At 42.2% G+C, this 14608-nt stretch overlaps 1 protein-coding gene across 1 annotated transcript in view; it reads right to left on the reverse strand.

Moving 5' to 3' along the window:
* Positions 1-14608, reverse strand: part of LOC126187505 (max dimerization protein 1-like) — a 687089-nt gene that overhangs the window by 422293 nt on the left and 250188 nt on the right. The gene's annotated exons all lie outside the window — the stretch shown is intronic.

The following is a 14608-nucleotide window of genomic DNA, read 5'->3' on the forward strand; positions in this document are numbered from 1 at the left end:
TTTAAGTCATGATTTCGGCGCTGGCTAGTGAGTGCTTGCATAAAAGTCCACATGAAAGGCGATAATCACGGCCGACGGAAATTGCGATATTGGCCATTCGATGACGGGCGCTGGAAATACGCTTCCTGTTCCGAAGAAAGGACGTCGCTGGGGACACGGACTTCAAAATATATTCCGAGCACTCAGAAGCGGGCAAATTGCGGTAAACACAGTCGGCGGTGGCACGGGCGCGACGTTTAAAAAGAGGCAATCTGTGGGCGGTCCGCTTTTTGTCCACGTGTCGGCGCGGCATTGTCGCGCGCCGCGGCAGGGAGCCGGGAGCAGCTGCGGCCGCTATTAGCGGTGCGCACAAAGCCTACTCTGCTCGCCTCGCGTGCCGGCCACGCCCTGCAGCCACGCCACGCCACGCGCACCACGTTCTTCCCGAAGCCGCGGCGTTGCCGTGCGAGGCTTCGCGCTTCCGCCCTACAACTCTACTAGCACATGACCATTCGTCTCTTCAAATACAGGGTCCAATCACATTAATATCGCCATCTGTCAAAATCCTGAATTACCACTTTTAGCAACGCAAGGCGTTTAAGAAGTGTCACTGACGTTCTGGAAAGTACCGACAGGGGTGTGGTGACATGCCGACTCAAGAGCCGTGGCCGGCTGCACTAGGCTTCTCTGTTGAAGAGTCCACCTCGATAGCTGAGTGGTCAGCGCGGCCGAATGCTGTGCAAAGGGGCCCGGGTTCGATTCCCGGCTGGGTCGGAGATTTTCATTGTTCAGGGACTGGTGCTGTCCTCATCATCATCCTATCATCCCCACAGACACGCAAGTCGCCAACGTGGAGTCAACTCAACTTCCATTCTTGGCCCGAAAGGCAATGATCATGCCTTTTTGGAAGTCAGATAAATTGTTCCAGTTCCACATTACGAACGACTGTGCTGTTTTCTACGTTACGCTTTGTATATCTTGCACTGATAGTGCTGCAACCTGCCGTCTGTGAGTGGTTATTGCACGTTGTCGTTGAACACAGGCGATGGTCACATTAATGTTACAGGTCCACTCATCAGTCACAGGGGCAGCCAAGTCAAATCATCCATTCACCCTGCAGTACTGCACCTAGGCGCACGACCAGCTAACAATATACTGGTTAACTGCATACCCCAACTACGAAAATAATTAAAATCACTATTCCACAACATCACTCAGCAATTAGGCTTGGCCTAGCCCGACTGTTGCCTACAAGGCGATACGCGGAGCGATCCAAATCGTGGGACACGTGATCAACATGCCGGCAATCTCTCTAGCCGTTATTGTCAGTAGATGAATCCTAATGATGATGGTGCTAATTTGTTCGAGCCACTCCTCATTGGTCTCACGTGGCTGAGCGGATCCGATTCCAAACCACTTCAGAAAAAAATCTGCGAAGGATCGGGAATCGAACCTGGGTCTTTCCGCGCCAAAAGCAGTTTCACTAGCCAGCTGGCTAAAGAAGCATTCCAATCACTGTTCCAATGGTGTAAATTCATCTTTTATTTGTATCAAATTATTATTAACAATTCAATGAATAATGAAATCAATTTTACAAGATACTTTTTATACAATCAGGGCATAAAGATTATTCATATATGCTGCAGAAGAAACAGTTACGTTCTTTACACCTAGCTTTGTTTTTCTGTCGCTGTTCCTTGTTAAACAACAATGTCCTGCTCTAGCCGTATTATCTCTTGGGACGGCTTTTAGGGAAAACGTGAGGTTCTTTTCCCAAAATATCAGTTTCTCCTCAATATAACCTTCATCAATCCACTAGTCAATTCCATTGGGCCCATATTAGCGCCCTCCTCCAGCTTAACTTCCATATTCACAGGCTGTTTGTTAAATTTTAGTACGAAATAATTTGTTTCGAACTCTATCATTATGTGTTGTTATGAAATCATTTGAATTATAAATTAGTGACGTGTTCTTTTAACATATAACACAATGCAAAACTAAATTATGTCACCAATTAAACATGAAAATGTGACGCTATCTTTAGCGGAGCAACTGAAAGCGTATGAAAGTTTAGACGAAGGCAAGTCTCTTTAAAACGCAAGCGAGTTAGGGGTTAGCGTAAAAACTGTTAAATACCGAAGAGTAAATAGGAAAACCCTTGAACAAGTTACACAATGACGATTGATGATACGAAAGAACTCTGAAGAGGCCTAGGAAGTGAAATTCTAGACCGTGGTTTGTTAATGTGGTTTGAGCAGGAGATAAGAAAAGGAACCCTGATGTTGGGACCAATCATAAAAGGAAACGCACTGATTTTGTACGAAAAATTAAACGGAGCCAGTGAACATGAAAAAAATTTACATCAAGTGAAACTCTGCGACAACGGTGGATAAAACGACGTGGGATTCGAAATGCTGTCTGCTGACAAGCTGCCAGTGAATTTGTTCCTAAATTTGGAAACTTAGTTAAACAGCGTCCGCAGCTCGTGGTCTCGCTGTAGCGTTCTCGCTTCCCGAGCACGGGGTCCCGGGTTCGATTCCCGGCGGGGTCAAGGATTTTTCCTGCGTCGAGATGACTGGGTGTTGTGTCGTCTTCATCATCATCATTCATCCCCATTACGACAATGGCAAACCACCTTCACTAGGACAAAGTGTTCCTTAAAAGAGCTCCAGTTGCACGAAAGGAATCAGTTGTGTGTCACTGCAATAGTGTAGTAAGGTATGTACAGATGTTCAATTTTCACTCACAGCAACATCATCTTACCGTACGATGTAGACGTACTTTACAGTACAGACACAATTGTGCATTACAAATTCATGTAAGATTTTTTAGTGTTTCGACCTTTTAGTTTTTTTATTATTTTTACAAGGAACTATACTTCACACATTATTTCCAGGCGAAACTTTTTAAAAAGTAGCATTGTACTGTATCGTGATACCGCTGGTCAATAAAAGTATTCCTCTTATAATCCGTCTTTCACCTCCCGGTAGTACCGTAGGGGGCGGATTAGCGATGTTTTTCGAAACAATGCTTCTACTGAAAGATTAAGATAGGAAGTACAGCGTGTCCGTAAATTATATATACAACTTTAAAACTATACTACAAAATGACTGGTTGTCATCATGTGATAAGGTAACTGGAAGTGACTTTCCTATTTCTATGTTACAACTGCCACAATCTGACCAAAAATATGGACGTGAAAGCATGAAGCTCAGTGTGTAGCCCAGGTTACACAAAGTTGGACACCGAAGTGCAACAACGAAACTTTACCACACATTATGGAAGGAACTAACCATTGAGGCTGGGCAGACATTTATGGAAACTGGTAGTGTTTTCCAGAGCAAGGGAGCGGGTCGCCCCATTTTTTTCCAGACGCCAATGTTGAGAAACAATCCGACAAAATCATTGTGTGCGGCGTCCAGAGACTTGGAAAAGCAGTAAATTCACATGAATGGCTGAAGGTCCTTCAAGTAACATTTCAGCCGTTTGTTTGCAACTTCTTTGAACCGGACGCCACTTCGGCGTAACCTAATCCTGCTGGAGAAACGGGACATAGTATTTAATGTGGAATCCGAACCACGTGTCGTTCCTGACGTATCTTCATATCACTGACAGGTGAAGGCTAGCGTAAAGGCAGACTGAAATATTCCGGTGTCTGATCGGGGATTCATCCCGCAATATTACGGTCTCCAGGATCGCAATTTACTACTAGACCACCAGCCCCTACAGAATTGGAAATTCCAGAGTCTTGGGTAAGAAGTTACGTTATCATTTGGCGACTACAAAAAACGATGGACAAACCTCGTCGCGAACAGTTTGCAGTGGACATGCTAGCCAAGATTAAAACAAACAATGAGTTTTTGGACAGAAAAAAAATAGCTGCACAAGATCTATGTAATAGGTTTCTTCGCTGACCACTTACTGTTCCGGAAATATTCTTAGCCACACGCACAGCAGAATGTCACAAACAGTTTCCTACAATTTAAGAATGGTCGTCCCTGTGAAGAGAGGAAACATCCAATGTGATTCGTTACCAAAGAATCCCGCGAGGATAAGACCTCAGAACACGAAATTTGCTATGAATATATGACCATACCGCCACTGCAGTATAGTTGTCCCTCGTCACAGAAGATGGTGTAACTGATCCAAGTGAAATAGATGACCCATCCTATACGGTACAATCCCGACAAAGCAAATTAAGCTGCAGTAGTATTTGCCAGCCTTGAATGCAGAAGTATGGGCCTGTCAGTTCACACGGATAACCGATATTTAAATAAATAATGTTGTGGCATGGTACACTCAGACATTTGAATAATTAACGAATTAGAAATCAGGCAGGCCATTGCCATACAACAAACGTTGATTACCGTCTACAAATGTGTTGAATTATGCATCAGGTTTTGGAACGCTCTGTACTCCAGAATTTCCGCCCAGGAAACACCTATATATGGCGTGAGATAACAACCCCCTTCCTCGCCCGCCCGCATATGCAACTTGCCGGCAGGTAACAAATAACAGCTGCAACGAGGAGCTTGCTGCACCTAATAAAAGAAACCATTACGTAAGGGTTGACTATGATTTTTGCGTGCTTCCTCGTGTGGCTATGTAACAGTTAAAGCACTGTATTACATTTACTTCGACAAAGGAGTGAACTCTTCGGTATTTGCTATAGCTACTTGCGTCTACGCTTTGCACGCAAGTATATGTAGTAACGTGCAATATTATGTTGCTAGATTAGTACCCACACATGTACGAGCGTTGGAACCGTGACTCGGTCTTCACTTAAAACGCGAGCAGAAACAATGAAATTAATACTGCAGATACCGTGGCTGGATGATCATTAAGACAAAACTAGTAGATCCGGGCACTAAGCAACGCTGCAGGATTTTGTTCGAAGGCTTTCAGTAACATTCGCCCCTTTTGGGCATCGAAATGAATCGAAGGTAACAAGTGAAAATTTGTGCCGGACCGGACTCGAACGCTTAACGCGAGCGATCGTCTCTGCCATCCGAATACGCTACCCATCCGGCACAAATTCGAAATTTGTTACCCACTACTACCGTAGCGTCACCTATCTATGAACTCCTTGGATTCCCACACGAGATCGAGCTTCGTGTACATCCGCACTGAAAGAATGGACCTTTGGTCGTCTCACCGTATTTATATTTCTAGCATTTCCCACTTAAAAGAGAGAATGTTGTTGTATCTCTGGAGACACGATCTCTAAATCTTGAGACTTACTAATCTAGCAACATAATATTGCATCAAATAAGAGATAATTTGCACACAGTTTTTTTTTTTTTTTGCTCACTCGTATATCTATGCTCACTGCTTCCAGCTCAGTCTATTATCTACAAACACGAAGACACAACAGAGAGCGGCCAGGACTCCGCAAACGAATACCCATTTACATGAAAAAGAGTAGTTCAAATGGCTCTGAGCACTATGGGACTTAACATCTGAGGTCATCAGTCCCCTAGAACGTAGAACTACTTGAACCTAACTAACCTAAGGACATCACACACATCCATGCCCGAGGCAAGGTTCGAACCTGCGACCGGAGCGGTCGCGTGACTCCTGACTGAAGCGCCTAGAATCGCTCGGCCACACCGGCCGGCCCCATTTATGTGTAAGTCCGTTGGCTTCTGAAGCAACTGTGGAAGGAAACACGTAACATACAGATTTCCTTAGCCAACATAGTTACAGAGGAAGTTCCCAAATAAGTACGCAGTTCCCAAGTCATGGTGACATGTATTCCTGCTTCCAGACATCTTCGTAATCGCGAAGGCAACTGATAAACAAGTTTCAAATAACTTGTGCTCCAGTCGCATAAAGGAAAGTTTTCACGTCTTGATGGCAGCATTAAGACGGCTAAGGAACGGTAAAGTTGTCACAGAGATACAAATACCGCTGACGCAAACGCTTTGACAATAGCGAAGGAGAATTCAGGACCATAAAATAGACTACTAAAGCTAGGCGATGCGAGTCTGGCGTAAGCCACTACAAGTGGACAATAGCGACAGAGGGCATCATTAAAAGAAAACAAAGGCAATAACTTCCATTAAAATTCACACAACCATGCAAAATGAGTCGTCTTATGTACATTCAGAAGAAATTATTCTTCTGAACGAATGAACGCTGCATTAGACCTGAAATAATTCGTGTAAAACATGTTTTACTTAAAGAAAATAAATAAATAAATAAATAAAGCGAAACTTCCTCTCTGAGCGATATAATTGCATTGTTTACCTTTCATCTCTTCTTTCTATTCCTTTTAGCCTACCATTTCTACCCTCTTGTTACAATGTAATCACAGTTCTGTGATTCAGAACAATTAATTATTGATTTACGTTTAGTCGTTTTAAAAACAAATCATATCCTGTAATGGACCAGCCATATACGATCAACGTCTTCGAACGGCTACAGAAACCGTAGACCATTAGAGTGGGTTTGTGTGAATTCTCTAAGAAGAAATTCATTAAGACCTAGTATTTTTATTTAACTGACTCGTTTTCCAACTACTATGGATTGTCCCCAGCTGTCAAACACAGAAATTGTTCAGCATAATCAATGTTGAAACTAAGTGTGGGTCTTGCCTGGGTAGCTCAATTGGTAGGGCGATTGCCCTCGAAAGATAAATATCCCAACTTCGAACCCCATTCCGGGACACAGTTTTAATCTGGCAAAAATTTCAGAACAGCGCATCCGTGCAGAATTAAAATTCATTCTGGAGATAACCTATCTTGAATACGTAATAGACACTGCTTTTTCAAGGATGTGCAACTGTGATACGCTGAAAACGCAAGTGTAAAAAAGTAACTGTGATGATTACCAGTGAGATTGCTCTCAAAGATTTAACAACCACCCATCACTCTAATTCCATTGATTTCAAGATACCTTTTGATTGTGTCAGAGCAGAACAAAGTTTTAGTTGAATTTTCCAGATTCGTCAAAATTCTATACCAGATGGGGACTAGAACCCAATCTGTTGCCTGCGTGGGCGGTTTCCTGCCAGCTTCTCACACTCGCCGATAACTCTCTCCTGTCTGCTTTGGTGGACTAGAGGTCCTCGCGGAGAGCTAAAGGGTGGAGGTCTGTGCGGATTGCAGAAATGTGATCCACATCCTAAAGTCGCTTATTCGTATCCGCATTTAATAAAATTTTGTAAACCATTTTAATCTGTTCAGTACGTCGGATGTCTGGCGGGAGGTGTGCCCATGGCCTAAATTTCGTGTTAAAAGTTGTCATCACATCTTGTATATTGTTAAATCATACAAATTCTTATCTCGACTGTAAGAGAACTGAACCGAATGAGAAGACCACCAGACTCGTCCAGGTCACCTCCAAAGCCACATTTAGACGTGAACTCCCTGAGAGTTTCACCATTCGAATAAAAATTACAGAAAGTGATGGGCTTCTCGTGTGTGCTCTTCAGATGCATACTGGAGAAGATTATCATGGAATGGATTTAAACACTATCATTGGGAACAGAAATGATGACTGGATATGAAAGGTAACATCAGTGTACCCTGTGTAGCATTACTGTGCCAAGATATTACCTAGGCGTGCTACGAAACCTATCATGGCCCGTGATATTGCTAATAAAAGTAATAGCAATGATTTCACCGAATATATATTCAGAACTTGCACTTATTTACAGGTTACTTGTTGGTTTCTGCCTTACAATTTCGGATTATTTCTGAGAAACACAAAACTCCAAACACAAAACTCCAGTCCGCATTGAAATGAAACGCGTTTCCTGTTCAACGGACAGTGAGGGAAGTCTCTCACTTTTCTTGTTTTCATATTGGTTAGTGCCGAAAATCCCAGTTCGCACAAACAGGTAGTGGAAAAATGCAACAGGGTATTAACTGGTATTACTGAGTACTCTTTCTTTGCAGACATGAGAAACTTGATAACTGATAGTTTGCCATATATCAGCTGAAGTGTTTGGTCTGTCTAAAGTTCCGTGAGCTGCTGTTCTTCCTCCAGAGAAAAGTTGGTGGTGGATTCTAGAGACGTAACTTAAGGATTGCGCATCCAGTCATATACGTCAACTGTGATGCTGGGAAAACATTGTGTCATGTTATTCTTAAGAACCATGAGGGTCTACCTCAAAAGTAAGAGGAAACGCCTTAAGATTTTTCTTTTCCATGTGTGATTTCCTATATCCAAAGTTTTTCTTTTATTTAAGAAACCGGTGAGTTTATCACCTGGCGCCCGCACATTTTCTTTTTTTCCTTGCATACTAGAGTTCAAGTAAAATAAATGGCGAAAAATGTCAACCAAGTAGTCTACTTTCGCACACCATTCTTCGTTATTTTAACTGAGCTTCGAAGTCTGGCTTTTCGACGCTAAACATATTTAATAGCTTTTTTCTCACTTCAAAAAATCTTTCCAGGGCTAGCTTTTGAGAACCATTTGAAAACCAGCGGACCTCGTTAAGAACCAAAATGTCATGTCGAGATCCCGCTTCGTGGCACAATTGTATGCTTGATGAGTTTCCATGTTGTTACTGACTGAATCTAAAGCACTTTAAACACTCCGTTTTGTTCAAACAGACAGGATTCAGAATTACACACGTTTGAAACAGCTCGCGTTGAGGGCAGCTCAGTACATGAAAGGAGTTGTTCAGTAATCGAATCCTCATCAACAAATCTTATGTAACTCAGTATATCAGCTGACTCGTCGAGCTGAAGTGAAAATACAGCAACCGTCGCTTAGCTAGCTATTCACGGCCATTGCACTTGATATCTGAAGTCAGGTCATCAATTCGCCGCGAAATAGTATCGTTTGACAGTGGAACCAAATACAGTTTCTTCTTCACAATTTCCTTACAAGTAGGAAAAATTACGTCCTCTGCAATACCAAGGGGCTGCTTTTTTTCCCGCTGCTATTTCGGCACCTCTATTACTGGCCACTTACTCTTTTTCATAAACAGTTGCTCTTTGTGCCATATGTTTAGCTTGCTTTTCTGCTGATGAAATCATTCCGCTACGATAGTTTTTATTTTTCCCAGATTACTGACCATGTTTGCTATTCAAATGTCTTTTCAATTACTAGGGTCATGGATTCATTGTTTACTTTTTCTCTGCACACGAAACATTCTAGTAAACGACAGTTTTCAGGTCCACTGAAAGTAAATCCATTCTCTACGTGTACTTACGAAAAGTTCCAGTAGGTTGCACTCCTTTCACAATACTTACATTTGGAATCGGTTTGTTCCCAGTTTTGTTACTGTTACTTGTTTCTGTTACTGAGTCGTCTTCAACATTTTTTCCTTTTCAAGAAAAGCCTCTCTACACTGAAAAATTAACAAATTAACCGGAAAATGTATACACGTGTGCAACTAAAACTCATCCTCAAAATATGCCACAACATGCGCCGCGTGTCTACAACAACTGACTGGTGAAGAAAAGCTGTGTGCAAGTTAGACAAGAGGCTGTCTAACGTATTACTGCTTAGTCGGACGTTCGTCCATTCTCACTGTTGTCATCTCGTATCTCAGGAACTTGCTACACTGTACAGTGTGCCGTGACCAGAAAAAGGTGGATAGCCACTGCTCTATAGCATAGCTGCTAAGATTGGTTTGAAGGCCAGTAGACAAAAAACCGTGTTCTAAATAACATAAAAGGAGGCTTATCTGTACTTCCATTGGAAGGCACCACCATTCGTTAAGTCCCTGACTGATATATTTAGGAGAGCGGATTACAGCAAATGACAGAGATCTTGGCAACAGATACTAAATGTGCTAAGTTGGAGAGCATTTACGTCTGCAGGTATCTTTCCAAGAACCTTGAAGTCGAACGTTACAACTCAGTAGTAAAGACTCCATATTCTACGGCGCTGGATACCTCTTGATGAACAGGGAGGTCCACCCAGGAGTTGAGGGAAGGAAAACCGTAAGCAGAATGCTAGGACCAATAAGGGAAACAGATGGCACATATAGGAATACAAACAGTAAACTGTACTATCTCCAAGAAGACAGTCACATCTACGAGCAAAAGGAGTCTGGTCTACGGACATTCGACCCGCATGAATCCCTACAGACTCACGAATAGGATCTTTACCACGACAGGCAGAAGGGGAGACTCCAAGAATAAATTTATCGCCACAGTGAAATCACGTGTGGGGTAACCTTAAATTCCATTAGAAACCATACGAGACCGGTTTAGATTCCGGCTGTCACTCTACAAGGAGTATTCCCATGGTCCCCTACCAGCGAAAAGAACAAAGAAACCAGTAAACCGAAGTCGACAGAGGAGACGAAGCTTCCTCGCATCCAAAACATGAAAACTCTCTGGGCTAAAAAGAAACAGAAGATCGTCGTAAAGAGTCAAAACGCACCCCACTGTCCTATGCAGGCCAGACCCCAACGAGGAGGAGGAGGAGGAGGTCGTGTATCATTCCCAGGTTCATATATCATAATGTTCATCCCCGTTAGGTGTTCAGTGTAATACGCGTAGCAACGTGTACTTGTAAATAAATTTAAGAGAAATGTTGATATAATTAAATGTTGTTATACTGAACACAGTTTGTGTAGCATGTGATAAACAAGCGGAAATGAGACGATGAAGCGAAGATTCCAATGGCTGGATTATCCTGGAAGAGCCTTGTAGCACCTACCGGTAATTGCCCGAGTGATCTGTTGTTACTGCAAACAAAACAAGAATGACTCAGACGTCAGGCAGCTCTTGGTACGAGGGAAACAAGAGACACGTGTCAATTGCGAAAAAAAAAAAAAATAAAATAAGCATGTCACTCTATTTCGTTTGTGCAGGTGTCAACAACGCATCTACCCTTTCCATGACACAACGCAAGGGTAATAATAGTGGCTTACAACAACAACAACAACAACAACAATCGCCATTATCGAGCGCATGTAATGTAAATACACGAAAATCTTAATATTGACACTGTCCAATTTTACGGCAAAAAGTAATTATTACAGCGCACATCTGCAGGTATACACCACAAAGGCTCAGGTTCTCATCCGCAGGGATTTCCCCAACTGCACACACCTAGTGTTGTGAAGTAGTTAGGGGTTTGCTTCAAAACTAAATATTCACTCTAAACAAGAATTAGCGCGGTAATAAATAGCTCACAGTGGATGATAACTCCGTCTCTGTCCCCAAGTGCGACAATAAAGCAAGGTATGTAGGAATCCAGCTACGGACTTTGGAAACGTGATATATGTAGGGTGTCTCAGGAGGAATGGTCAGTACTCAAGGATATGAGAGGAAAGAGCATTAAAAAAAAAACCACACTTCATATGGATTTGTGCCCTATTCCGAATAGTTTCCGAGACACAACACTATTAATGTACACTATTATTTATTTACTGCATTATTCAATACCGTACAAGTAAACATTACAACACGTGTTTTACAAGTATTAATTAAACAATATGTATTTTTAACACCTTCACCTCTAAGCGTATCGTAAATACCATATCGCACAATAAATGTTCTAATGTCCCACAGTCTCAATTTCAGTGCATCTGTGCACTCTCGGAGGAACAAGTGTTGCTTGCTGAGTGCCTCTGCACGTTCCCTAATGAGGACAGCAGCGTCCATGAAGCAAGCAAGCAGCTCATCTGCGCGTACAACGGACTAGTTTAATGGCAGAAAAAAACATCCCGAGCAAAGAGACTGAAAGCAAAGAGGTAGGTACGAGGGCTAGAATAAAACGTTGGGCGGGTCAGACACATACGTGCGAGCCACTAGCCGAAATATAAAAGTACAATAAATGTGTTTAATTCGGAAACTATTCGGAATAGGGCATATGTCAATATTAAGTTTGTTTCAAATGAGCGTTCCTATCATGTCCCTGAATACTGACCATTCCTTCTGAGATAGAGTTATGAGTGCTCCGAGACAGTCCATAGGTTCGCATTCCTATAGCTATGGAGATTGACTGCTGTAGAAAAGAATCTAGCATACAGTTTTAATAAGCCCAGTAGCCGGCCGGAGTGGCCGTGCGGTTCTGGGCGCTACAGTCTGGAGCCGAGCGACCGCTACGGTCGCAGGTTCGAATCCTGCCTCGGGCATGGGTGTGTGTGATGTCCTTAGGTTAGTTAGGTTTAAGTAGTTCTAAGTTCTAGGCGACTGATGACCTCAGAAGTTAAGTCGCATAGTGCTCAGAGGCATTTTAATAAGCCCCGTAGTTTCATTGAAACCAAAATTTAGCTCCAGAGTAGAAGTTTCCCTTCAGGTTAGACTGTTGTCGAAATATTGTCCAGAGGGACTGTACTCCAAAATTTTGACCCCGTTACTGGCCACTATTTTTGTTTTACTACATCCCATTTCTGGAATGGTTCCACATTTTCGCTGCCGGTAATCTGTGAGGCGTTCCCCACCAAGGGCGAAGAAAGTCTCAATTTATAGTGAACAATATAGTCGATTACAGAAAGACCGAAAAGCCAAACGCGTCTGATCTGTCTTACCTTATAGACGGGGTACGCCATATCGAGATATTGTTTCAGATCACAGAAGGGTCATATTAACAGGCCAGCAAAGTTGGAAATAAATAACGAGTATGATTAATTACTAAATACTAAGGCACAACGGTGGCAAACCCCATAAATATATAAGAAGCAGTCAAATGAAAACGAGACAGATGGAAAAAAATTAAGTAAACTGTACATGTACAATATAGTTTCTTTGAACCTTAACCTTTGCTAAAAACAAAGGAAAAAGCAGTCGTTTGTAGAATACGTGAACAAGAGGCAGAAACACGTTGAATAAATTGCACGCCAACGTTATGACGAAATATTGTCTTTAATCTATAACAATCAAAATAAGCAAAAACAGGTTTCCATGGTCATTTTTTCCGTCGTTCCTTAGTTGCTTCAAAGTCATGGAAGTACGTTCCATCTTTGCAACTAAAACAAAAGGCAGTTTGTCTTTTACCGTGCGTGCTTCGCTTCTTTTGTATATGAAGCATCTTTAGTGGCAATTAATAATGTTTCTAGACCGTGTGTGTGATCCTGGAGATAGGTTTACTCGGTCCCGATATACCAGAAGGCTGATTTCCGTCCTTTTTTCACCCACATTTATTACAAAACTTCACTTGCACTTTCACTGTGTGTTGAATGTGTGTTTACACACAATGAAAAGTGTAAGTGAAATGCTGTGGGTGAAAAAACACCGGAAATCGGCCATCTGGAGTATGGGAGCCGAATAAACATGTTTTCAGGACTACAGACATGGACTAGCAACACTGGTTAAACTGCCACTGACGATGGTTTATGAATGTAAGAACCGAAGCGCATATGGCAAAAAACAAACTGCCTTTCATTTAGCTGCAAAGTCGGACCGTACCTACATGAATATGAATCTATACTTTCGGAATGACCTCAGAAGATGCTTTGCAAATAAAAGCGATACACGATTGTCAACGGAACCATGATTATACCCAGGCGTGCACCTCGTCGTCCGAAGCAAATCGACGGCCACGAATGTCTTTCTTCAGGGCGCCAAAAATATGGAAATCGCATCTTCCCTACAGTTCCGATCTCTTCCAATGAGATTTCCATATTTTTGGAGCCCTGAAGAAATACATTTGCAGCCGTCGATTTACTCCGGACGAAGAAGTGCAACCGGCCGGTATGGCCGTGCGGTTCTAGGCGCTACAGTCTGGAGCCGAGAGACCGCTACGGTCGCAGGTTCGAATCCTGCCTCTGGCATGGATGTGTGTGATGTCCTTAGGTTAGTTAGGTTTAATTAGTTCTAAGTTCTAGGCGACTGATGACCTAAGAAGTTGAGTCGCCCGCTCAGAGCCATTTTGATGTGCATGCCTGGGTACAATCACGGTTTCGTAGGCAACAGCAAACATTTTTCCAGGAAGGCATTCACCGTCTTCTCTCATAGTGTGGTGTGTGTATCAACAGTTATGGTGATTACTTTTTAAATAACAGTGTACTTACTTCAGTCTACTTACTTTTTCCATGTATTTTTCATTTGACTGCGCCTTATAAATTAGTGTGTTGGTGAAATCGGAGAAATTTGATTTTATACACACCTTATCAACATGACAAGAAATTCGATACACACTTTATATTCTTCATGCTATAAATGGTTCACGTGTAGAGGTGTACTGATGATTATCAAATCAATTCTTTTAGATGCTCTAGCATATGGTATAATTTTATTATCATATCTACCGTAGTTTTTTCCCGGGACATTTGAGATACGGGAGGTTTTAAAGGAACACCCTTTGTTACTCTTACTGCTATCAAAATCGTACAAATCTGTGGCATGTTAAATATGGGGGTGACAAGAAGTTATATTTGGAGGAGGGCGGAATGACACAGGTACAGGATCGAATTGCGATTCCCCCTCCCCATCTAACCCTGAATCTGTGTTTAGACAAACAGCGATCCAAGACACTGTTTTTAACTTCGGACGTAGGAAAATCGGTCCCAATTTGTGTAGCCATAGAACACAAACAGCAGAAAGCTTGCGAATATAGTGACCGAATACACGTAAATTTTTATACAAGTGATATCGCAGGAGTAATTGATTGATTTTCGGAAAAGCTTCATAGGCCGTAAATCTTATGAATGGGATGGAAAATATTTTTTGGAATTATACGTTTCAATATTACGACAATCGATTTTTACAATATC

Source organism: Schistocerca cancellata, chromosome 5 (assembly GCF_023864275.1).
Source record: "Schistocerca cancellata isolate TAMUIC-IGC-003103 chromosome 5, iqSchCanc2.1, whole genome shotgun sequence".
Taxonomy (NCBI): domain Eukaryota; kingdom Metazoa; phylum Arthropoda; class Insecta; order Orthoptera; family Acrididae; genus Schistocerca; species Schistocerca cancellata.